The sequence below is a fragment of the Macrobrachium nipponense genome, chromosome 10 (assembly GCF_015104395.2).
Source record: "Macrobrachium nipponense isolate FS-2020 chromosome 10, ASM1510439v2, whole genome shotgun sequence".
In the NCBI taxonomy this organism is placed as follows: domain Eukaryota; kingdom Metazoa; phylum Arthropoda; class Malacostraca; order Decapoda; family Palaemonidae; genus Macrobrachium; species Macrobrachium nipponense.
Genome location: NC_087204.1, coordinates 73,318,931 through 73,343,150, shown reverse-complemented (window position 1 = coordinate 73,343,150; position 24,220 = coordinate 73,318,931). Strand labels below are relative to the sequence as shown.

General features: G+C 41.5%; 1 protein-coding gene and 1 long non-coding RNA gene across 2 annotated transcripts in view; one reads left to right on the top strand and one right to left on the bottom strand.

The window, feature by feature from the left end:
* Positions 1 to 5,103: 5,103 nt before the first annotated feature.
* LOC135223695 (uncharacterized) lies at positions 5,104 to 16,106 on the bottom strand. Its single transcript, XR_010316567.1, has 4 exons — positions 15,982 to 16,106; positions 7,334 to 7,496; positions 5,544 to 5,604; positions 5,104 to 5,270 (listed from the first exon to the last, which is right to left on the bottom strand). It is a non-coding gene; the product is annotated as an uncharacterized LOC135223695 (long non-coding RNA).
* Positions 16,107 to 20,122: 4,016 nt separating this feature from the next.
* The window catches only part of LOC135223693 (c-Myc-binding protein-like), a gene marked incomplete in the record, with an annotated part of 134,516 nt that continues 130,418 nt past the window's right edge, over positions 20,123 to 24,220 (top strand). The window contains 1 exon segment of the mRNA XM_064262412.1: positions 20,123 to 20,217.

Genomic DNA, 24,220 nt, shown 5'->3' with positions numbered 1-24,220 from the left:
TATGCTTTAACCTTGAAAAGAACCCTGTTTAATTTGACTTGCATTATTGTGAATGACTAAGCGCTGATAGTTTTGTTGCTTGCATAACGACTCACACAATAGCAAAGCAATCCAGGCAGCGTTATATGGTTTTTAGAAGGAACTTTATTGTAAAGGTATTACAAATACTAAAGTGCAATTAGAATTTTTGGAACAGATAGGTAAAACAATAGGAGAAAATGGAAACAAATTGTTAACAGTAGTCACAGAAAAGGAGGAGGCTTGAGAGGTAATTAGAGGCACGAAAACTGGTAAATTGATGGATTGCCAGCTGAATTCTATAAGGATATGTGGGGTACTATCAAAGAGAAGTTTTTGTAAGTAAATAATTAGGTATGCATTTAAAAAGAACTTTTTGTGAAAATGTAAATAATGTAGTAATCAAATTAGTTCATAAAACTGGTAATTCGGATGATATTAAAAACTGGCGACCAGTTACTATGCTCAATGTAGACTACAAAATGATTGGAAAAATAATAGGTAACAGGCTAGAAAAAAAAAAAAGCTGGCTGCATTGGTTATATCACAAGAACAATTCTGCTTTTTGCTGGGGAAATCAATCAATAATTGCAATATGCTTCTGAGGGATATAATTTATTTTGTAAATTCAGAAAAAAATACCAGTAGCTCTGCTATCTCTTGACTGGTCAAAAGCGTTTAATAGGGTTGATTTAAAATTTGTCTTTCAGGTACTAGAAATAATGGGTTTTGCAAGCAGTTTTATAGGTTTGATAAAAATGCTTTATTTTAATGCACAAAATTGTCTTTGTATTAATGGGAACCTGGCCGATTATTTCCCTGTTGAGTGGTCTGCTAGGCAAGGATGTCCATTATCCTTGATTCTCTTCGTAATAGCTCAAGAACCGTTATACAGGATGTAAAAGAGTAAATTGCTCAAAGAAGCTTTAGAACTACCAAAATGGACTGAGAATTTGTATTGTAGGGGTTGCAGATGACACGACCATTATAGTTAAGTCTGATGAATCTATAAAAGAATAAAAGATTGTTCGGAAATAATAGACTATGAAGAGGCAACAGGCGCAAGACTTATGAAAAAACAAGGAAGTCTGGCCAGATTTTAGCATAAATGTAACTGTAGGGTCCTTTAATTCGGTGTAATATATGATAATGATTACGAAAAGCCAAGAAAAGAGTATTGTATCTAATATAGGCCAATTGTAATCAAGGAAACTGTCACTATTCCAAAAGTCAATTCAAAGGTTTTATGTGCCCCATGTGTTTCCCTTACCAAGAATGACAGGGAAATCGATAGAAAGATGCATATCTAAGTTTGTATGGAACAGAAACTATCACCCATTAAACAGGCAAACTAAGAAGGAGGCACTGGAAAGATCAATGTAACAACGAAATTCAATTCAATATTTTCCAACACATTTTATAAGTCCTTCATAAAAAGAGTCATTGGCTATGAACTTCTTGTGTATTATTGTAAGATGAAGACATCGTATCTATAATGACCTACCTAAATAACAAACTTACGGAAGGTAATAAAGATGGAAAACTACCCAAATGTGAACTCTAGGAGTATTTATGGGTTTTTATCGAAAAATGAAAAGTTCAACTCAAAAATTGAAGAGAAATACCCTTTATTTGAGTGGAAAACTATTTGGGTTTTATCGAGAGATGATAAATTCAACCCAAAAATTGAAGAGAAATACCCTTTACTGGAATGGGAAACTATTTGGGAAAATGCCAAGAGTAAATCTGTTAACAGTTATGATAGAGAAGTTTTGTACAAATATGTTCATGAAATTCCGGCCACAAAAGATAGATTGTGTATGATGAAAAGGCCAAATAGTAAACAATATATACTGATAAAATAAAATTATGTGGGGCAATTTACAAAAAAATATTAACATTGAGATACATAGATTATTTGTAAAATGTACACCCTAAAATTTTGTTTAAATTCTGGTAAATTCAAGTCAACTTTGATAAAATCCTACATGCAATAATATTAAAATGGTAAAATATTTTATATTTTATCCAATAAAACAAAATTACGTGGCAACATCACATTGTAATCTCAGCAGAGCTGTCCCACTTTATCTTTCTGAAGTTTCTGTTAACGTTGTCACTATCAATTGAGAGCATTGACTACATAGCTACATTACATTGTGTCGTCAACGGAGCTGTGTTCCACTGTATCTTTCTGAAGTTTGCTTACTTAAACATTATGTGTTCAGAGCATTTTAGATTTATTTAAATGGTTTCGGTAACTCCACGCTCTTTTCATTACGATTATTTACTTTAGAAGCAAATGAGTCCAGTTCGCAACAGAAATTGTGTTATAACTTATATGTGGATTAGACTATAATCGGATTTCCGTGAGAGTTGGTTAAACTTTACGTTTCGAGACAATTAGTGCGATACAACAAATTTTGAAATTTCTCCGGAGAATGATGTAGAAAATTCTGTAGAATCTATGTATTTACGTAAGAAATTCTGTAGAATCTATTTACAGCTATTGTTCTTTCACAGTACAGCTCCAGGTCTACTTTTTTTTCCATTGCTAAGCGTTGATGAATGTCACAAAGAACGCCACGTATGGCTTTACTAAATCTCCGAAAACAGTAACTCTGAATTCAGAGGCATCATTTCAGATTTTTGTTGGGTTGGGGGAGTAAGGGCCAAAGGCGGTTTGGCGAGAGAAGAGAGCCTAACCAGATTTGTTTTTTGTTTATTTTGAGCTATTTGATGTGTTTTTGAAGCCACATTAGCAAGGTATTTCAGCAAAATTTAAATACTCCCACTGTTTGTTTATCTCATCATCACTGGTAGCTAGTAGACAGACAAGGATGAAGAAACGTAATATTTCCGAGAAACTTCATATATTTATGATTGCACATTTAAAAAAGAAAAAGAAAAAATGACATTTTACTACATTTTAATGAAAATATACTTTATAGATTAAATTATAGTGCCATTAACGCCGGCATTAATGAAAATCAGGAAGCAACTACATTATTAGTGTAATGTTGACAATTTGAGTACCATAATGAAAATAAGATAATATAAAAGTAATAATGTTGATAATTTGATGCCCAAATCAAATTTGAATAATATAAGAAGTTTTAATTACATTCATATATACAATTACACCAATGGGTACCTACCGACGGTGTCTCATGTAAGCAAAATCATTCACTATAGCTCTTCCAAGTCGAATGACTTAACCATATGTTTTTCTGTGGCCATCAACAACAAGCAAGATGCCGATCATCCCAAGTTGTTCGCAGGTAGTTCTTTACATGTAAAAAAAAAAAAAAAAAAAACTCATTACTAGCAGTAGTGACTGGTAAGGTCTTAGACCAGTGTACACATCTATCAGGTCCTCTTGTTTCTTTTGTTCTGCGAACGCCTTTGCAGAATGAATCTGTGAAACCAAGAGGACTGTATCAATGTGTGCAATGTAATCTTTGCGGCAAACAAATAATGTATGTGATAGGGAAATATAGATAGATAGATAGACAGACAGACAGATAGATATAACTCAATGTGATGACACATTTGATTTTCGGTAGGAATAATGGAAAACCAGCTTCTGTTACTTCTTGGGGCTTGGGGAGTGAGGAGGCAAGTTGAGTCTTGGGGGGCCAGTTGCCCCCACAGCGCCCCTTAAATGACGTCCCTGTCGGTATTCACTCGTTGCATAATTTGCCACTCTGGGACAGATCATGGCCCAAGACTGAGGGAACGCGTGAGGGATATTAAGGAACAGATCCATAGCCGTTTATATATATATATAGATATATATATATATATATATATATATATATATATATATATATATAATTATGGTAATTTTTTTTCGTACTTTATGAACTTGAATTAGGTTATTGACTTAATCATTTAGGTAAAATAATCATGTGACTATGGAGCACCTTCATGTTATAGATCATGAAAATCTGACGAAATTATCTTACTAAATAAGAAAACAGCACTACACTGTATTAATGATTCCCATGCGTATAGCAAAACTATTTAATTATTGCTTTCATTTTGACGTGACCAGCATATTAGTAATTTTAATTGATCTCGCCATAATCTCAACCATTTACGTATATTTCTAGTAATGTAATGAAACTACTTCAGACCTATGGTTGAGCCATCACTGGGATATGAATCGTATATAATTAAACACTTGCAAATTACGCATCGTTTCGATCTATTGCCTTTTACATTAGGCCCCTAGAAAGTGTGCTGAGAGTTTCAGCAGTATAAAAAAACATATAGCCGTTACTTTTCACTTCCATACGAAAATAAAAATTTAATGACCACAGGAAAACCCCAACCGAACGTTTCCTCACGCAATGCTTTTTACTTTGCTGCCTTCCTCATCCCAGTCCAGTTTCGAACTGCGAGATCAACCGTTTTCGCCGGAATGGTAGGAAAATTTTCTTTGATCTTGTCAGCCAAATCCTCTTCTTTTATGTACGATTTCTCGGCGGCGTCCATCGGACCGACCAGCAAAGTCTGGTCCTTGAAAGCCACCATCATTCGCTCCTGTCTTTTGTCTTTAGCTGGCGGGAAGCGAACGGCTCTGATCGTCGAATGAAAATCGGACGAGGAATCTCTGACGTAGATATTATCCATAAAAGGCTGAAAATATTCGAAGGTCACTGGAACTAGGCCGCAGTGGAACATCTTGCGCCATTCTCCGTGCATGATAGGCTGTTGAGAGAGAAAAGGACTGTTATATAGAGGTTAATGATCAGTAGGACTATGCGAGATAACTAAAGGCGTAAGTACTCTCAAGTCATCTCTAATCCAGAATATAACATAACACAGATCACTGTCATTTAAGTGTCAATTGATTCTGATCTATAGTTTTAAATCATTTCAAAGATATGAAGACGAAATTTGCAGTCTATTGGATATTATGAAGACGACATATTAGAGGACTAACACCTGATTGTCAGAGAAGAAAAAGAAGAATAACCGTGATTGTTTAAAACTGGCGAATAAAAATAGAATGTAAATAAGAAAGAGATGGAGTCAAATCTCCAAATCTGGTGCACCTACAATTTCTCCTTCCGGTGGCCAAATCATCTCTAGGTCGATGCAATCGCCAAATGGTGTCTCCGTGCTGTTCATATCTGTACTCTTGTCCTGCACAACACCGAGTACAGGGCATGTCGCTCAGCTGTATCGGGTCTTCGAACGGGTAACCACTTCCCACGTCGACGATGAAGTTGTCATCGTTACCTCTTGAGCATGGCAAGAGAAAGAAAGTTTGGATGTTGGCCGTGATTTGTTCGAAATATGCAAAAGCTGCAGTTTTATTATCACCTCTCTCTCTCTCTCTAAACTTACTGAGCAAGATTACGCCTTTGGATGTAAGGCAGGGGTTGAATGCTCGTTATAAAGGTAAATCCAAGTTGACTGTTTTCAAAATTCATACTCAGAAGGTTTTGAACGTATCTTATAAGACAAAAGTCTCTCTCTCTCACACACACAATAAAACACTAAGAATTGCTTACCGTAAATCTTTGAGAAGGACAACAACGTGGGAGTGTGTATCGCCGTGAGTGCTGTAGGACCCTGGAAGGATTTTTTTCTGTGTAATTAGCAATGTTACTATATTTTTACAATTATCTAAAATATGGCATTAGTATGGTTATTTGATTGTTTGTCGAATATTTGGTGGATTTCAATGAAATTTGGTTTAAATATAAGATTTGAACAAATTAGTGCCGATTAGAATTTGAGAATAAATCATAATATTTATCTATGTATTTTTGAATAATAATAATAATAATAATAATAATAATAATAATAATTATTATTATTATTATTATTACGTTGAAGTTGGTATGCAGTCTAGTTTATTGGTTTTTACCCTTGCAGTGTCAATCTATAAATTGCCTAGGAACTTGCGTTCACAGTTCTTTAGTTGACGATTCATTCGAAAAACTGATTATTATCAACGTGTTACTTCCACAGAAATGTTTGAACTCTGATTTAAAAGTAGATCTCAAGAGATGGTGACAATGCGATGTGTATTCTTCCATTGATGAATAAATCAATAAGAATTTAGATTTTAAAGCAACCAAATCATCGGACTTTGTTTTATTAACAAATTACTTTTGAATGAGTATCTGAGCGAGACCTCACAACCTCTATATTCAGTGGTTCTCAACTTTTTTTCACCCCATTCCCCCCCTTCATGAATTATCAGCATTCGTCTGGCTCCCCTTCATTTTTTTCCCAGATCCCACCCCGCCAAAAGGTAAAAAGAAAAAAAATAATAAAATGTTGTTGAAGATAACAACCTTGCTTTATTACGAAGTTTAGTCGTAAACATCCTATATTTGATAGATTTCTGTGATATGCTTACATCACTAGACTACAAGACTAGCGGACAATAGCAAATTTGAAATTGGTTGGGGAAAAGTTCGATTAACTCTGCACGTTTTATCACACATCAGCGGGAAGGCTGATATTATTTAGAGATATACAACTTGCAACAGCCCACCATGGCCCCCAGGTTGAGAAACCACTGCTCTATAAAGAAACTTGGAATCCAGAGATGTTTATCTAAAAAATGCGCGTATCTGTTCATAAACAAATTAAGATTAAACTTCGATATGATAAAAATACTTTTTAAAAATGTCGAGCTCTTACGCCATACTGATAATTTTTGTTCGATTTCTTGAGTTGGCGCCCTTGCCACCAGTAGTTCAACACACACGTGCGAGAGAGAGATAAGTTTTCTTAGAGCCTTGGGAAGAATGTTTAAATGAGGCTTTTTGGTTAGTTAGAGAGAGAGATACGTTTTTCAGAGCCTTGGGAACGATGTTTAAATGAGGCTTTTTAGTTGGAGAGAGAGAGAGAGAGGAGAGAGAGAGAGAGAGAGAGAGAGAGAGAGAGAGAGAGAGAGAGAGAGAGACGAGAGAGAGAGAGAGAGAGAGTTTTCTCAGAGCCTTGGGAAGAATGTTTAAATGACGCTTTTTTTTTTTTTTTTTTTGGAGAGAGAGAGAGAGTTTTCTTAGAGCCTTGGGAAGAATGTTGAATTGACGCCTTTTTTTTTTTTTTTGAGAGAGAGAGAGAGAGAGAACATGATTAACGAACACCTAAAATATGGACGATCGAAACAAGGCAAAGACCAAAATAAAAATTGGCGCCCACAAGCACTCTCACCCGCAGCAAAAACATTCAAACACAATGTCATGAAAGAAGAAGAAGAAGAAGAAAAACAGCTGGGGAAACGCGTGAATGAAGTACAAACAGTGTTCATAGAAAAAAAAAACATGAATTACGCTATAGATACCATCGAGGACATCCGCTTTGAATCCCAACGTATGAAGGAGGATGCACATGAAGGTGTTTAGTGTGAGGCAAAGTCCACCTTCTAGGCTGAGACCGGCCTCCACAACCTCCTCCAGTGTTGGTACATGCTTTTCTGCCTGTGTCTTGGCCAGAATATTCAAGCACTGTCATGAGGGAAGAAAGTGACATATTTAGCAGTAAAATAACAATTTGTTGAAAATTGTATTTTTCCTAACTATACGCAAACCTGAGGTCCTTTAACAATAGGAAGGTACTTAGCGGCAGCTGAACGTCGTAAGCTTCAAGGGGGGTTCGGTAGTTAAACTACTTGTCCGGCAGTTGGCGGTCAGCCTGACTGCGAGGAGAGGAGTCACTTTGCTTTAGGCCCAGGAAACGCAGAGTGAGGGGTGGCATGAGGTGGGACTACGTGTAAAGGACCTTAGGTTTGTATAGTTACGAAAAATACAATTTTCGACAAATTATTATTTGTTCCGATAAGTATACAAACCCTCGGTCCTTTAGCAATAGGAAGACTCACTTATTGGTGGGTGGAATCTGAGTCTTATGAACAGACTGGTTCCCTCCCTGGTCGTAAGAGCAGAGGGAGGGATCCTAGCCTCTCCCCAGCTGATCGGGGTGTGCACCGCAGGATCAGTGGTCAGACTTCTGGACCAAATTTATAAGAGGGAGGCAAGCGTACCTCTTATAAATAGCAAAAACACAAGAACTAGTTCCTACTTCAAGAGCCAAAATAAAGTCAGGGGTTTGTCTCTTGTTGGCATCCACTCCCCCCTCCCCTTGTTGGGGAGTGGTGGATAATTACTCCTATCCCTACTGAAAGGGGTAGGATGGAGCTCAGTCGTGTAGCTTACCTGCATATCTGCTTCTTGTTCAGCGTAGTGACGACCGCGGCCCTCTCCCCACAGGTAGTAGGAGGAAGAACGAAGGAGGAAGAAAAGCCAGTCACACTCTCTTTCACTCGTCCATTCATGCAGTCACACAAGGATGCAGTGCTGTTCTGTCCGCTCAGATGCTGGGTAGACTACACAACTTGTTAAGCAGCCACCATGGGTCCCAAGGAAAAGGTGTCCAAGGACCTGTGGGTAATATCCAAAGTAGAAAGAGGTGAAGGTGGTCTGGTTGGCCCAAACCCCTGCCTTCAGAACCTGCGCCAGGGAGAAGTTTTTGCGGAATGCAAGGGTTGGATCAATACCTCTGACTTCGTGAGCTCTCGGACGAAGGGTACGGGTGTCGTCACTACCATCCGTATCGTACGCCCTTCTAATCACCTCACGCAGCCAGAAAGAAAGAGTGTTCTTGGAAACTTCTTTCTTGGTAACCCCGGTGCTAACGAAGAGACATCGACACTCAGGCCTGAGGTGTCGAGTTCTCTTCAGATAGCACCGTAGCACCCTCACAGGACAAAGCAGCATCTCATCCGCATCATTATCAGTGAAGTCCTCCAGGGAGGGGATCATGAAAAGACTCGAGCTGGTCGTCAGGGACCAAAGGATTCTGAGTCTTCGCTACGAAGTTCGGGACGAAATCGAGCGTCACAGATCCCCATCCCTGGAATGCTGATGTCGCAAGGAAAGACCATGAAGTTCCCCTACTCTCTTCGCCGATGCCAGGGCCAGCAGGAAGAGGGTCTTGAGGGTCAGATCCCTGTCTGACGACTCTCGGAGTGGCTCGAAGGGTCTTAGAGTCAAACTCCTAAGGACGAGAGTCACATTCCACCCGGGCCCTGGGGGCCTGAGTTCCCTGGGTGGGCAAGATCTCTCGAAGTTCTCATAAGGAGGAGATCTCTAAGGAGGAGGAGATATCCACTCCTCACAGTTTAAGGACTAGGGCTAGGGCAGCTCTGTATCCTTTAACTGCGGAGACGGAGAGGAGCTTCTCTCGGCGAAGGAACACGAGGAAATCCGCTACCTGCTGAATAGTGGCTCTGAGAGGAGAGAGACCCCATCCACGATACCAACCACAGAAGAAAGACCACTTTCCCTGGTATACAGCTGCAGAGGACTGTCTGAGGTAACCAGCCATCTCTGTTGCTGCGCTGTGAGAAAAGCCTCTCACTCGCAAGAAATGGTGGGATAACAGACAGCCGTGAAGACACAGAACTCGACCGACCAGTGGTACAGTTCTACGTGTGGCTGACACAGGAGGTTGTGCCAAGGGGGAATCTCTCTCGTGCGTTCAGCGAGCAGAGCCATCAGGTCCGGGTACCAAACGGCTTGAGGCCATTTGGGTGCCACCAGGATCATCTGAAGATTCGGGGTGATCTGCGCCCTGCCGATCACCTTGCGAATCAGACAGAACGGGGGAAAGGCATACCCGAAGAGATTGTCCCACAGGTGTTGAAGAGCGTCCTCCTGCAGCTGCCCATGGGTCCGACACAACCGAGTAGAAAACCTGGAGTTTTCTGTTGTGCCGGGTGGTGAACAGATCTACGACTGGACGCCCCCACAGGTTGAATAGCCTTTCCACCATGTCTGGGTGAAGGGAACCAGTCGATTCCTATCACCTGATCCCAACAACGGCTGAGCTTGTCGGCTACCACATTCCTCTTGCCTGGAATGTAAGTGGGCTGACAGCTCTACTGAGTGTGCCACAGCCCACTCGTGCACCTACAACGTCAACTGTTGCAACGGGAGCGACACTAGGCCCCCCTGTTTGTTGACGTATGCTACTATCATGGTGTTGTCGCTCATCAACACCATTGAGTGTCCCACCAGATGATGGAACTCTTGAGCTCCAGGACGTTGATGTGAAGGTGCCTGTCGTGATGGTTCCACACAGCCGCAGCCAGCAACTCCTCAAAGTGTGCGCCCCATCGCTCGGTCTCGATGCGTCTGAGAACAGCAACATCTCCGGGGGGGGGGGGGTGCAAAAAGGCACTCCTCTTACGAGGTTCCCGTCGTCCAGCCACCAGGCTAAGTCCTGCCTCACCTCCATGAGGGACACGGGGAAGAAAGGTGGGTCTCTTGCGTGTGACCAACACTCCTTTAGTCTCCACTGAAGAGACTGCAGGTGAAGACGCCAGTGAGGGACTAGCTTCTCGAGAGACGACAGGTGACCGATCACAACCTGCCACTGCTGAGCTGGCTGCTCCTGTAGGGACAGGAACTGTCCTGCTGCCTCCCTGAACCTGCTGATCCGCGAATCTGCGGGGAAGACTCAGCCCAGGCTACCGTGTTCAATCAGCATGCCCAGGTACTTCATTCTCTGCTTGGCTCGAGATCTGACTTCTCGTAATTCAATACGATCCCCAGATCGCGGCAGAATTTGAGAAGTTGATATCTGTCCTGTAGCAACTGTGAGCGGGAGCTTGCCAGGACTAACCAATCATTGAGATACCTCAGAAAAAAACATATCCCTACCGCGTGGGCCCAAGCCGACACCAGCGTGAACACTCACGTGAACACCTGTGGGGCGGTTGAGAGACCGAAACAAAGTGCCCTGAATTGGTACACCGTCCCATCGAGGATGAAGCGAAGGTACTTCCTGGAGGATTGATGGATGGTTATCTGGAAATACACGTCCTTCAGATCCACAGAAAGCATGAAGTTGTTCTCCCTGATAGAATTGAGCACTGATCGTGCTGTTTCCATCGTGAACCGAGTCTGGCGAATGAATCGGTTCAAGGGAGAGAGATCTCATTCATCGGGCGCCAGCCCCCCAAGGACCTTTCCACCTTATGAAAAGTCGACTGTAGAAGCCTGGCGACTGATCTCATATGATCACAGCATGTTTGCTCAGCATGGCTTCTACTTCCTGCCGAAGCGCCACGTCCTTGGCCGAACCAGGGACATATATCTGCTGATGGGCCAGGTTAGAGGTGAGGGGTGGCCGAGACTCGAAGGGTAGTAAATATCCCTCCCGAAGGACGTTCACTATCCAGGTCTCCGCTCCGAAGCGCTGCCATGTTGCTCAATGGCTCGCCAGGCACCCCCCTCCCCCTTCCAGCAGCAGGTGAGGAGGAATGCTGTCCCTAGCGTTTCCATCCTCTCTTCGACTTCTTCTTCCCAGTTCCTCCTCGAGAGAAGGAGGCCTGGGAGAAGGGCTGGTTACGGTCACTCCTTACCGAAGAAGTTGAAGGCAGTCTTTCCTCATGGCTTCGACAAAGCGATCGTCTTAGCCGCAGAGGAAGCGCTAGCTAAACTCTTGGGCTTAGCAGCAGTCGTCTGAGGTTGCCCAGCCACCTTCGAGACTGCCTGGTGGACTAAACAATCACTCTTGTCAGTGCACCATTGTTCCACTGCAGCATCCACCATCTCCCTGGGGAAGAGGGAGGAGGAACTCTGCACAGTCCGTTGCGAAGACCCAAGGCCACCTCTCGCCCAGGTCACTCGCATGAGGACAGTGCCCCCACGCTCAGAACCAGGTTGGCCCACAGGTTAGCCATCTGGTGGGGCAGGTAGGAGATGGTCCTACCTCCAGACTGGCACAGCCTCACGAAAGCCGGGTCCCCTTCAGGAGTGATGTTTCTCGAGGAGGCTGTGGCTTTAGACACCGTGAGGGACAGGTCTAGCCATGAGACTGCTTGGAATGCTGCCATGGCAGTAGATTCCAAAGCAAGTGCCTCTTGCTGCGAGCAGGAGCTGCTGCAGAGACACCCCCGGAGTTAGCCTAGCTAATTCTGGGTTAACCTGTTTGGGCGGCAGAGGGTCTTCTGATGGCAGGTAAAAGCTTGGTCGACCTGCCGGACCGAAGCGAACCCTCCTGTCCAGAGACAAGAGCATCCACTTGGCTAAGCACACTGTTGGCCAAGGCTGATCGCGGCAAGCCCACCGTCGTCCTTGGTTCCTTTTTGGGTCCCCAGTACGACTCCAAACCCGATGTAGGCTCGGAAGGTGGCAGCGGCGATCCTTCCCCAAGGTCGTTGTGCTGACAGATCAGCACAATAACCTCGGCGAACTACCTCTGGATCTCAGGAGTGACTGCACCCTGCGGAGACGTAACGTCAAGCCCCTTCAGCAAGGACGCCTCCCGAGATCCTCCTCCTTCCAGAGGAAGAACCGCAACAGACCCCTCATGGTCTACTCCTGCCACTTGCGCATACGATCTGGTCGGTCCTAGGACCGTGCCAGGTTCGTAGGGCGGTGTGGCGGGATCGCGCCCATTCCTGATCGCCTCGCTCTTCCCCGTGTAGCCCAAGGAAGTTGAATGGATAGGAGAGGTAGACCTGACACTCCCCCCTCACCCACCGGCAGAACCGGTGTGCTGTGGAGGCTGCAGGCGATTGCCAACCCACGGTGGCGATCAAGCTGCAGGCCTGGTCGAGTGGTTCTCATGGGGAGAGCGGCTGGACCAAGAACAGTGGCAACGGTCCCGAGTGTCAGGAGAGCTGCTGTTGGTCCCCCTCTCCACCCGGTCCTGGTAGGAGCGGCGGTCAGAGGACCGGCAGAGTCCGCTGTCGCGGTGGGAGTGAGGCCAGTCCTCATGGCGCGTCACGCCGCTTGGAGCAGCCGAGGCTGATTCAGGTGACCGAGCGGATCGCTTCCTTGCCTCAGTCCGCAGCCGGTCTGGGACCGTCGTGTCAACCCTGGGTACCGGCAGATTGCCGCGAGAGCGATAGCTGGTCTGGTGGGAGTCGCCTGGGCGACTCCTGCCAGTCTTTCGCTCTGTGCCTGGATCCTGGCGTCGAGCGAGCTCGGTTGCCTGGGTCTTGGCTGTACGATCGCCCGCAGGAGACCGTACCTGGCGCTGAGGCGGAACCTCTGGCTAGGAGGTACCCGCGTTAGCTGGCGCTCCTCCGGTCCCCGTCTTCTTCTTCCTTGCGGAAGGAGAGACGGGCTCCATTCCCGAAGGAACAGGAGGACCAGCGGAAATCCCAACCATCCCACTGGAGTGGGACGGACCCTTAGAAGTCTAAGGGCGAGCCTTCTTAGCTGGGTAGGAGGCTACCTTCTTCTTCTTCGGCTGTAGGGCCTTAGAAGACGAAGGGGAAGTGGCGGCAGACGACGACGAAGAAGACGATGAAGATGACGACGACAACTTCCTCCTCTTCTTCTTCTTCTTCATCAGCTTTCTCAGGACCACCATCAGGTCTTCCATCCAGGATGGAGCCGGGGCAGTTGCCGAAGCAACAGGGCCCGACTGCACCTGTCCGGAAGGACCTGGGGTGGGAGCAGCAACACCACGGGCAGGAACTGATACTGGAACTGGAGCGGCAGGAGACTCAGGAACAGGAGGCGGGGCAGGAACCAGCGGCATCCTCTGTACTGGAGGCAGGTCCAGGGGAGAGCTCTTGGGACACCAGAAGTCAGGGGCTGGAGCAAGAGCGGCAAACCCAGGCAGCGGCGACAGGGAAAACCTCTTCACCTCCAGCAGCGGCGCTTGAACAGCAGCTGTCGGGGTAACCATGACAAAGTGCTGGGTATACACCAGGTGGGGCGGAGCAGCGTAGCCAAGCGTGGAGACCGTCGCGGTTGTCGGGCCGTGAGTTACCAGCATGGCCCCTCTCGCTAGACGACTCAGCAGCCCCTGCACAGTCTGAGGAAGGAAACAGAGGGGGAGTCTTCTCCTCGCCCGGGGGGGACAGACTCTCACCCCAAGCGAATAGACAATCCCAGTTACAACTGAAGATCGGGGTACCTAGACCCATCCTCGACTGATCAAGAGAGGAGGAGCGAGATACCCACCCCCGCCCCCGAAGGGGAAGGAGCTGCGATGGAGGGAGTAAAGAAGAAGACGTGTCCGTAACCAAAGGAGTAACGGGAGAACCCTCCGATGACTCCTTGGCCAGCTTACACGGCTTCTTCCTCCCCCCATAGCGCTCCCACAGCTCCTCCGACCGCCAAACAACACATACATCACATGGCTGGGGTGCGAGAGCATTCTCGCCCTTGACACAGAGTACAAAGTAATGAGGATCAACCTCTACAGGGGACCGAAAGGCCCCACACCTTACGGCCCTCCACACCAGGGCACAATCTGGGCTGATGGGGGGGGGGGGTGGGGGGGGGGGGCGAGGGGGGGGTCTCTCCGGCTCTCGGTTCCATGGTAAATCAGATAAACACTGTATGAATATACACAGACACATACTTACGCATAGCCTTGCACACACACAGTAAAAAGAAAAGAGAAAAGACTTCACGCAGTGAAGAAAACAAAGCATACTACGAGAGGCGGGCGGGAGAGGATGGCGAGCAACGCGTCTAAAAAACCAAACACGGCCGAAAGCAAAGTGACTCCTTTCTAGGGATGGGCAAGTACCGGTTTTTCCGGTTACAGGCTTCATGGTACATTACTGGTAAAAATCTCAGTACCGGTAATTTACCGTTATTGCTGTTAATTAAGAAAGAGTAAAAATGCCTCTCACTATGTGCTGATTGCTGAACCACTATAATACTCACCACACATACAGTACGTGAACAAAGTAACACCAGTTCTTTTAAAACAATAGGTAGTATCTGTATACTATTCTAATTGTGCTGATACGGCAAATGCAACTAGATTCATTTACTTCTTTTTTGCTTACTTTTATCAATCGACCTACTGTTCTGCATTAGAATAAAGAGTACTACACTAATTTCAACGAGTTGCCTGGTGGAAGACTACTGTATATCTTATGAGGAACAGAGTCGAATATTATTATTATTATATATCTATCTCTCAATATATATATATATATATATATATATATATATATATATATATATATATATATATATATATATTTAGATATGTGTGTATAGGCTAAACATAGAATATTTATACAGTTAGTTATGAATCCTCTTTAAATAAATTATCATAATATGCAGTGTTATGCATAAACTTTTAATATAAACTATCTCTGAATTACCATTATCACTAATGAAATAATTGGTGGAATCGCGGAACGCATTAGTAACCACAACACACCATTAACACGACTCGACACCATCTTACCATTTACCTAACTTGCATTGCCGGGAATACCATTTTAGCAACAGTCCAACATACCACTCACGATCGCCTTGCTAGTGAAATACATTTTACCAGTAAAGTACCGGTAATACCGGTAACAGTAAATTTTTTACCGGTTTTTACCGGTAACGAAATAAATTAGCGGTACTTGCCCATCCCTACTCCTTTCCTCGCAGTCGGGCTAACCGCCAACTGCCGGACAAGTAGTTAACTACTGATTACCGAACCCCCTTGTTCGAAGCTTACGACCGGTTCAGCTGCCGCTAAGTACCTTCCTATTGTTAAAGGACCGAGGGTTTGTATAGTATCGGAACAAATAAAGGCTTGTGGTTTTGAAAAATGCAGCCATGCTTTGTTCCTTTTGAAATTCAGGTGATTTGGAGTAATAAAGAAGGCTATATAATTGCCTGATGATATATGAAAACATTGTGTAGGTCTGTAACGAAAATAGTGTTCTCAAAAGTTATAATGAGATATCTGATTATCCAAAAGTTTTTACTAAATGTCAAGGTTATACACTTTTTCGCTCCTGGAAATGACTTGGACAAAAATACCAAAATGTGTAAAAATGCTTTTTTATTATACTTGTTCAGTGGAGTGGAAATAATCGATAAAGTATTAGTTGAAGAGAAAAGCGTAGTGAAAACAGGAAACATTTAGTGAATTCTATAGTAATCCTTAACAACAGCTTCCCGTCGTTTGAAACCTAAACGCAAAACAATCAATCTTTCCTCTTACCTGAAAGGGAAGGTGCTCTTGGTACCTTCCGATAAGAGTTGTCAGGAACGACAAGGGATCGTTTCTTATGAGCTCCTTTGCATCCGCGATTCCAATCCTCTCCAAAAATTTCAGGGCAGCGTTGTATTGCTAGTAAGGTATCCATTATTTCTCAGTCTTCGGTATGTTGTACCTGCAAAATCCGTTTTACCATATTAAGTTAAGAACTATCTATTGTCTGCAGAAATGCAATAGTTCCATTTTCTTTTAATTCGAAGGATAGGTTCCTATAGATCGAGAGGTTTCATTATGATCAATTGTCAACTAGTATATTGCACCTGCAAAGTTCAACCGTCTATTTTTTTTTCTCTGCACAGAAGCATTTGTTTATCGTTGAAGATTGGCAATTATCATTTAGTTTGAATATATTAATGGTGCCTCACGCAAGACGTGTTTGTACCCATTTGTGCTCAGGTAATGACACATGTTCACGAACGTTTCGCAGCCTCTGATTTTGCAACAGACGTCGTCTAGTCAGTGAAAACTTTGGCGGGAAAGTACCAAGTGCCAGAAGACGTTTGTTCGACATCGCATTAAAACAAAATGAAAAAAAAAACTTCCACTAATGGCGTCTGAGTATCTTTCAATATTCTTTGGAAATCAGAATACTTTATGAACAATGTTAAAGTGCAACGAATTTTTTAAAAATTTAATGGTTACTTTACTTGTGTAAATGATTATAATTTATTGTCGTGATGGTAAATTGGTGAGAAAAATTTGTAATAACGCCGATTGAAATATCCTTACGGTAAAATTGCCCGTATTCCTTCTACCTGAGAGTACATTACACACATATTCAATAATAATAATAAATAATAATAATAATATAATAATAATAATAATAATAATAATAATAATAATAATAATAATAATAATAATAATAATAATAATAGTGTTTGTATGTGTAGTTGTCTATAATTACTCTCCAGAGACAGGTTACAGTGCGTGCTATGTTCAGTGAATTTGTTTTTAACCTTTGCTTTTGTGAAGCCAGTTTAATATTCGAGCTCATAAATGTTTTATATGGATTCATCCACTTGGAAAATACGGTATCCTCCATGAGTTTCTGAAATGATTTCAACTTCATTTAAAAGTTGCATTTACCAGGAAAATTACCCGTCACAACATAAGAAAACCGAAAGATAACTGTTTATTAGGTTTCCACAGTATGCTAAAGCGCCTAAATAATGCTCAAATCTTCTTCTTCTTCCCAGCTGGTTCCATTTTATGGAGTCGCCGTTTCGGATGAGCCGTTTCCATTTACTTCTATCCTGCACTTCTGCCTCATCAATGTTCAGATCTTTATCTTGAATGTTCGTGGTTATGCTTATGATAAGAGTAAGGGATTATCAGTACCCTAGGAAACTGAGTGTTCCCGAAGTCGGTTTACTCACTGCAACTCGAGTAAAGCTAGTGTATAGCTACGTGGTAGACTTAATTTTCGAGATACCCTGGCGAGTCGGATGTGTAGACCTATTGGTTAGACTGTCTTCTCTGGCTGTATTCTGCCACTGAGGTTGTTCGAGACTCATCGTAATTACAGGCTGAGCACACACAGAGACGTTTTCTGCCTTTGTCATAAAAACCCAACTGGCAGTTCTCATTTACATTCATATAAGCAGTGCTAAAAGCATATTGACACACGATAATACATTTAAGTATTTATTTTAACGCTATAATGCAAGACGGCCTCACTCACCTACAGAAATACTTGAAAAAAAATCGATCCGTTAATGCTAAGAATAACTATAAAGTAAAGTATATGTGAAAAAAATATGCTACCTGTGAAGATTACAGTTGGTATGTATTTAAACTTAAGAGGAGAAGCACTATTCAGAGCGTGTGGCCATGCCTTTAAGCGTGAACTGAGAACTCGTTCAACTCGGAGTTTCGGACTCGGTACCAGCTCTACTTACCCGGAATCTTATCAAGTCAGCCTTCTCAGTCAGTGGCAAAAGTTGCCAATTATTAGTCTATGCGCCTGGCAGTTTTTTTTATTTTCAAAATTAGCGCGCAGTACACACACACACACACACACACACACACACACACACACACACACACACCACACACACACACACACACACATATATATAATATATATATATATATATATATTATATATATATAATATTATATTAAAGGGAAAATGGCTCCAGAGGTTGTTAAACCTCTCTGTTCTGAACAAATCTTTCTGGTTAAGGTTATCTCCAAGCCCTCTATCACGTTTGGGACCATGATTCACTTTTAAGGTCAGCAGAAAGGACCAATTAAATTTTTTAGGAAATAGATCTAAATCAGACCCAGCCACTCTCCCCTCCCCCCTCCCATATCTCATTAGAAGCCAAGGTATTAATTGTTACCCCATAGACCATCCTTAGTTAATCCAAGTAGATGGGTTAATCCAGGAGGGCTGTTCCTTATCTGAAGATCATCCTCAATTGTATGTATACAATTATAGATAGTAAGAGTTTCCTTAAACCCATACTGTATCACAGTATTTTGGTATTACGTTTTATACAGTATTTTGGTACTAATGTTTTTAAATTGATTTATTGCAGAAGTAGTGCGACTGGCAACCCAGATAGAGTAGCCCAAGCCCGAAGTGCAGAATGGAAAATAAGAAGAAAAATAATGGTTGGGGGTTCCATACTAAAGAAAGCGATAGACTCGCTTCACGATCGGATATATATATATATATATATATATCTATATATATATAGATTATTATATATAATATATATTTATATATATATATATATTATATATATATATATATATATATACAGAATCAGCAAAAGATTAAAGAATCAAACATGTTATTCAAAGAGTGGGAATTGAGGTAAATAACAAAAGAAAAGCAATGATGGAGTCCTGTTGGCAGAGGAGATTGGCGACATAAAGTTGACAGATAGCTTTAGAAGGCCCAATAGTTATTTCTACGTTTTAGTGAGAGATTATTATTATCATGTTCAAAATCACTCATGCATTGTTATTGTTTTGATATGACGCTTTCTTATCAACTCTGTCGACTTTTCGTCATGCACATCATGTGTCATCAGTAGTTTCTCCTGGCTCTTGCTGCACATGTAGGATAGATTCAATTCTCCCTGCTTGTGCATCATCCTCCCAAAATGTACTTCATTGCTTTGTCCCTTTTCGCCAAATATTTCCCCAGGACCAACTTTCACTTATTATTCCATTCGTTTTTTTTTTTCTTTTTTTTTTTTTTTCAAGTCCTTCCATCTTTCAGGTCTTCCCATATTTGGACATTCGTCGGTTGATTTTTGAAGTTCATAGTTTTATCATTCTCTCTATCGGCACTCTTGCACGGTCTGAGTATAATTAGATCCATGACACCATTCTAAATTATTTCGTCTTAATTGTATCATTTATTACAAACAGTGGTACGTTAATTTGTGATAAGGTTTCATTCATTCTCACCCGCCCCTATCTCACTCTCTCGCTTTCTTTATTACAGTATTTTACATTTTCTTCTTTTTCAAGAACGAGTCGTCTCCACTACCGATGAAAGATCAGACTTTTTTTTTTTCTGTTATCACCAATTTCAGTATCCGCTGTGCTCTCCACACTACTGAAAATACATGTAAATATCATAGCCTTGTCCAGTAATTTTTTGTTTAATCCGTGCATCTACTCTTGTAGACTTGTTTTCACGTGCATATCATGAATATATTTTGTTTTTGCAAAATTCTTTAACCAAACATCTATGTCACAATTTCCTTCCATTCTATGTATAAGCACTGCAATAGTGGTTGCAAAATTTCTTCGTGTGTAATTATTTTACCATTATGTGACATATTATGCACACAGTTATTTTCGTATAAAATCGTCCGTTTATGCTTTATTCCTTTTTCAGTATTGATATGTAAAACAAAGTTTATATTCTATGACATAGAAAGCGATACAAGCTTCTGCATTGCGTGGAGAGTGGATATTATATATACACAAAGCAACCGGTACCTTTTACTTTCGTAATATTTTAATTTACGTTAACACGTTATTTGAAGATATAATTTGGGCAAATGAAATTCCATCTGTCCATTTAAAGATCATGTAAATGTAACCTACGGAATTTTGTCGCAGAGTGACGAAACAAAGGTAATTGTGACTTCGCAATACGCGATAAGCATTACAAGAACATTTCATTATCAATAAATGAGCAAATTCTGTGCCGTGGATTCAAGTATTGTGTTTGATTGAGCATAAGGCGGGTGACGTAAAATTTATCTGTGAAAATGGAGAGACCACCAAGTAACGTCGCTCTGAAGGTACGTCATTTTCCGATCTGTAGCTGCTTGCATTTACATATGACATATAAATTGTTGGTAGACGTTGAATAAATATCTGGCCTCGGCAATGTCTGGAGTTACCGAGCTGTAGGTCAAAGACGTCCGTCTTAGGCCTAGGCCTATGTTACTCCTATACTCTGTTTTTTTTTTTTTCATCTGTCATCCGCCTGTGGTGTTTGCGCATGGTAATACACTGCTTCCCGGCCTTTAAATAATATTCTATTTCGAATGTTAACGGCGTAATTCCCATACAGTAAAATAGCTACTAAAACTTTTCAGTTACAAATGTACACCCAAATATCCTTTTCCTATTTACCTAGCTAGCTAAAACTCACACATGGCTTAACTAGTATTTAAGCCAGGGACGCAGTGTTACCATGCGAAAATACCACAGGCAGATGGACAGATAAAAAAAAAAAAAAAAATGAGTATAGCCTAGTACCTACCTATGTAGGCTGATTATCACTAGGACTACTACCTACCTACTACTTAGGAACTAGGGTAAAACACCACGGCAGGCCAAACAGCCACCTACAATCAACGCTTGCCACCCTCCAGAAAAAGTACATTATAAAATGCGTCCTGACACCCGAGATGGGCATCAGTCGCGACTTGTTGTTGGTGAGAAACGGAGCTAAAGACCTCTACTCTCCTTTCGAAGTAAGTATTTTCTCAAAGTTAGAAATTAAGGCCAACCAAATTTCAAGATTTAAACAGGGTACTGAAAAGGTCGTCCACGGCAGTGGAATCTCACCAAAACGCTTTAGAAATTTTACTTACAACTAAAAATGTTTCGAAGATTGACGCCATCTCGATGTTTACGGAGTCGCTTGTGTCAACAAACTTTCCATTTCCTGTGATAATCCGCACACCACTTGTACCCACAGACGCTGGAGCACTTTTATCACAACAATCCAAACACGATTTCTCACCACAACAAGCAGGAGTAAACAGTGTTTTGGTAAGATGACGAGAAGATTGCACAGGATATAGGTACGGCAGCCCGTATATCCCGATCGTGGTAGATATTGGTACGGGGGCAGTGATTGCGCATGCGTCAATTTCAGACTTCCTGCCGTACAAATAATATAGTGCGGTGAGGGTACGGCAGATTCTGTCATTGGTGCCGTATTTGTTTGCGCTCTTGACTTGCTGTATACGGCAGTTAGCTGTATCCGTTTACCAGTTTGCTGATCATACTGTATTATGTAAACCAGAGTTCGGCTTTTAGGTGGGACAGTCACGCTTTTTGAACATCTGTCCCCCTTTTTTCAGTTAGCAAAATGTCCCTCCCCCCCCTTTTTTTTTTTTTTTTTTTTTTTTTTTTTTTTTTTTTTTTTTTTTTTTTTTTTTTTTTTAGCTTTTGTGAATTTTGTCCCGCTTTTTTGTTTTTTTTTACTAACAAAAACAACACTATCCCGATTTTAATGGAATATTGCTGAAAAATTTGGTTAACTTTAACATTTCACTACCTGGTAAATTCTATCGTCTTCTCCGACAGCTGCAATATACCCAATGAAGTGAATCAAAAGAATATTGTAAAGTGTATAACAAACGCTTGCAACCTTGCCGATGTCGGGGCAGAATAAAGGGCCGAGAAAGAAAGTCAACAAAGGTACGATGGTAGTGTATATATTTATATATAATCTTCTTTGAATCTCCTCTTCGGAATTCTTTTCAGGGCCCATTCGATCGTTCGTGACCTACGTATATACCATGAATTACCCAATTTTTGAAAGTTTGAGTCTTCATAGATGTCTATGGCTTTCTTCAGCTCGTTAAAGCATGAAAACATCTGTTTTCGGCGAAAACTAATGTATTATTCCGCGGTTCATGCTGTTCCGTCACCATTTTTCTTGCTGTCACTGATATGCCCAAAGACTGTGTATATACTTCAGTAGTATATAGTCTTTGGATATGTGGCGTGAGGTGGTAAACCAGGGTTCGCGCATGCGCGATTCACTGCCGTACCAATATCTACCGAGATCGGGGTACGGCTGCCGTACCAATATCCAGTTCGAATTTTTAAATATGTAAGTAGTAAAACATCAATATTTTACATATTTATGATGATTAATTTGAAAATATTCGTTATTGAAAAAGTAACTCGACTCTGACTCAAATTTAAGAAGTAATTATTTTTTCTGAATTAGAACGTTCTTTTAAGTTCTGTATTATGACGTCACGACATCTTGACTTTCGTACCTATTGTAAATAATTGCTATACTCAACTGTCATTGCAGAACAGTTTACCAGTTATTCCATGCAGATTGTTATCAGCTATACATGTAATTGTTATAATCGTAATGCGCATATATATCTTTATTATTTACTTTTTGGATATAGGAGATGTTTTACTGCTGGATTATCGCCGTAGTGTGACGCAATCGTTTTCGGTCCCTGGGCCTCTGTCTGTTTTCGCACCATAAGAAATTATGGGGCCGAATTTGCAATGACCAGAAAGTCGTTAGTTAAAAAGGAAAGTTAGCATTGAGGGGCTATGTTTTGACTGAGAAAAATCAAATTTATTCAATAGCTAGCTTGTAAAAAATACTTGGTTATAAAAACGGTTGATTGACAACTAAGCAGCATGTCTACTGATGGGTTTCAGAGACAGTGCAAGCACGTTTTTGGCAATACCTATTTCTGTAACGAACACTCGTAACAGAACGAGGATTTTGCTATAGTGCATTACACCCAGTGCCACCCGTAATTTATAAGGGTATCGTGAATCACTAATCGTAAAGAATAACGACACTTGTCCTTGTACCAAGAGACAAAAACTCCATTATGCAGAAATGGATACGAACACGTATAAACTCCACCTACCCTCTCTATCCACCGCCATCCCTTTTCTTCTTCGTTCCTCCACCTTCCTTTCTCTCTCTCTCTGTTGCCATTTGGTATGTGTTGACCCTCCAAACTGGGTATAAGACTACACACAAAACGTTGAAATTGGTGAAATTAGGCTATGTATTGGAAGTATATATACATAAATATTAAAGCAATTTTATCATTATTGCATTACTATGACAACTAGAATTCATGGAAACAGTTTATAATAATGGAACGGCGTATGTGTGAAGCTCCACTAATGTGGCCAACGATGATTTTGCCATTCTTAGCATGCAAACATTAAAGCATGCAAACATTAAAGGTTACATTTATTTCTGGCATACGATTATTAAAGAAATTCAAAATACTAATAAAGACCGAAATCAATGAAAAGTGCTAGCAAAAACAAAAAAGCAAAAAAAAAAAACGTAGTCGTTCCTCTATGCACTTTTCCGTATTTGTTCCTCTATGGTTTTCGGCAGCCAGATGTACGAAAACGTTAGAAACATTTGATTTTATCTACTTTAGAAATATCTGTAATTTTTCGGGGTAGTAATTTGGTTGCAAAAAAGGGATAATATACATGAATTAAATCAAAATTTTTAAATAACAAAGTAAATTTAAACTAAATAACGAGTAAAGTAAACAGTTTAGGGAATAAAACAAAAATTTGCAGTTTCGTCGTCTGTCGTTGTCTGCTGTTCATAATTGTGTTTATGGCGCGCGCGCTTAGAAACCAGAAACAGCAACTTGTTTCAAGTGCAATGTGGAGTGAATTGAGACCAAAAGTGTATTAATAACAATCAAATAAACACTGGAGTTTCAGTTTGTGATGGCAGTAAGGATAAACCGCCGATTACAAGGTAAGAATGAATTCAGTTCAAACCATAACACGGGAATAACAAGTTTCATACTTTCACTAATATAGGCAACAAAATGTTGTTTTATTGTGCTGATTACAACTGCAATCTTGAGTAAGATCAATAAACTTTACATATATACGCTAACATTGTTTCAAATGAGTGCTGGGAAGGCTGGGGAAAGATGGTGGC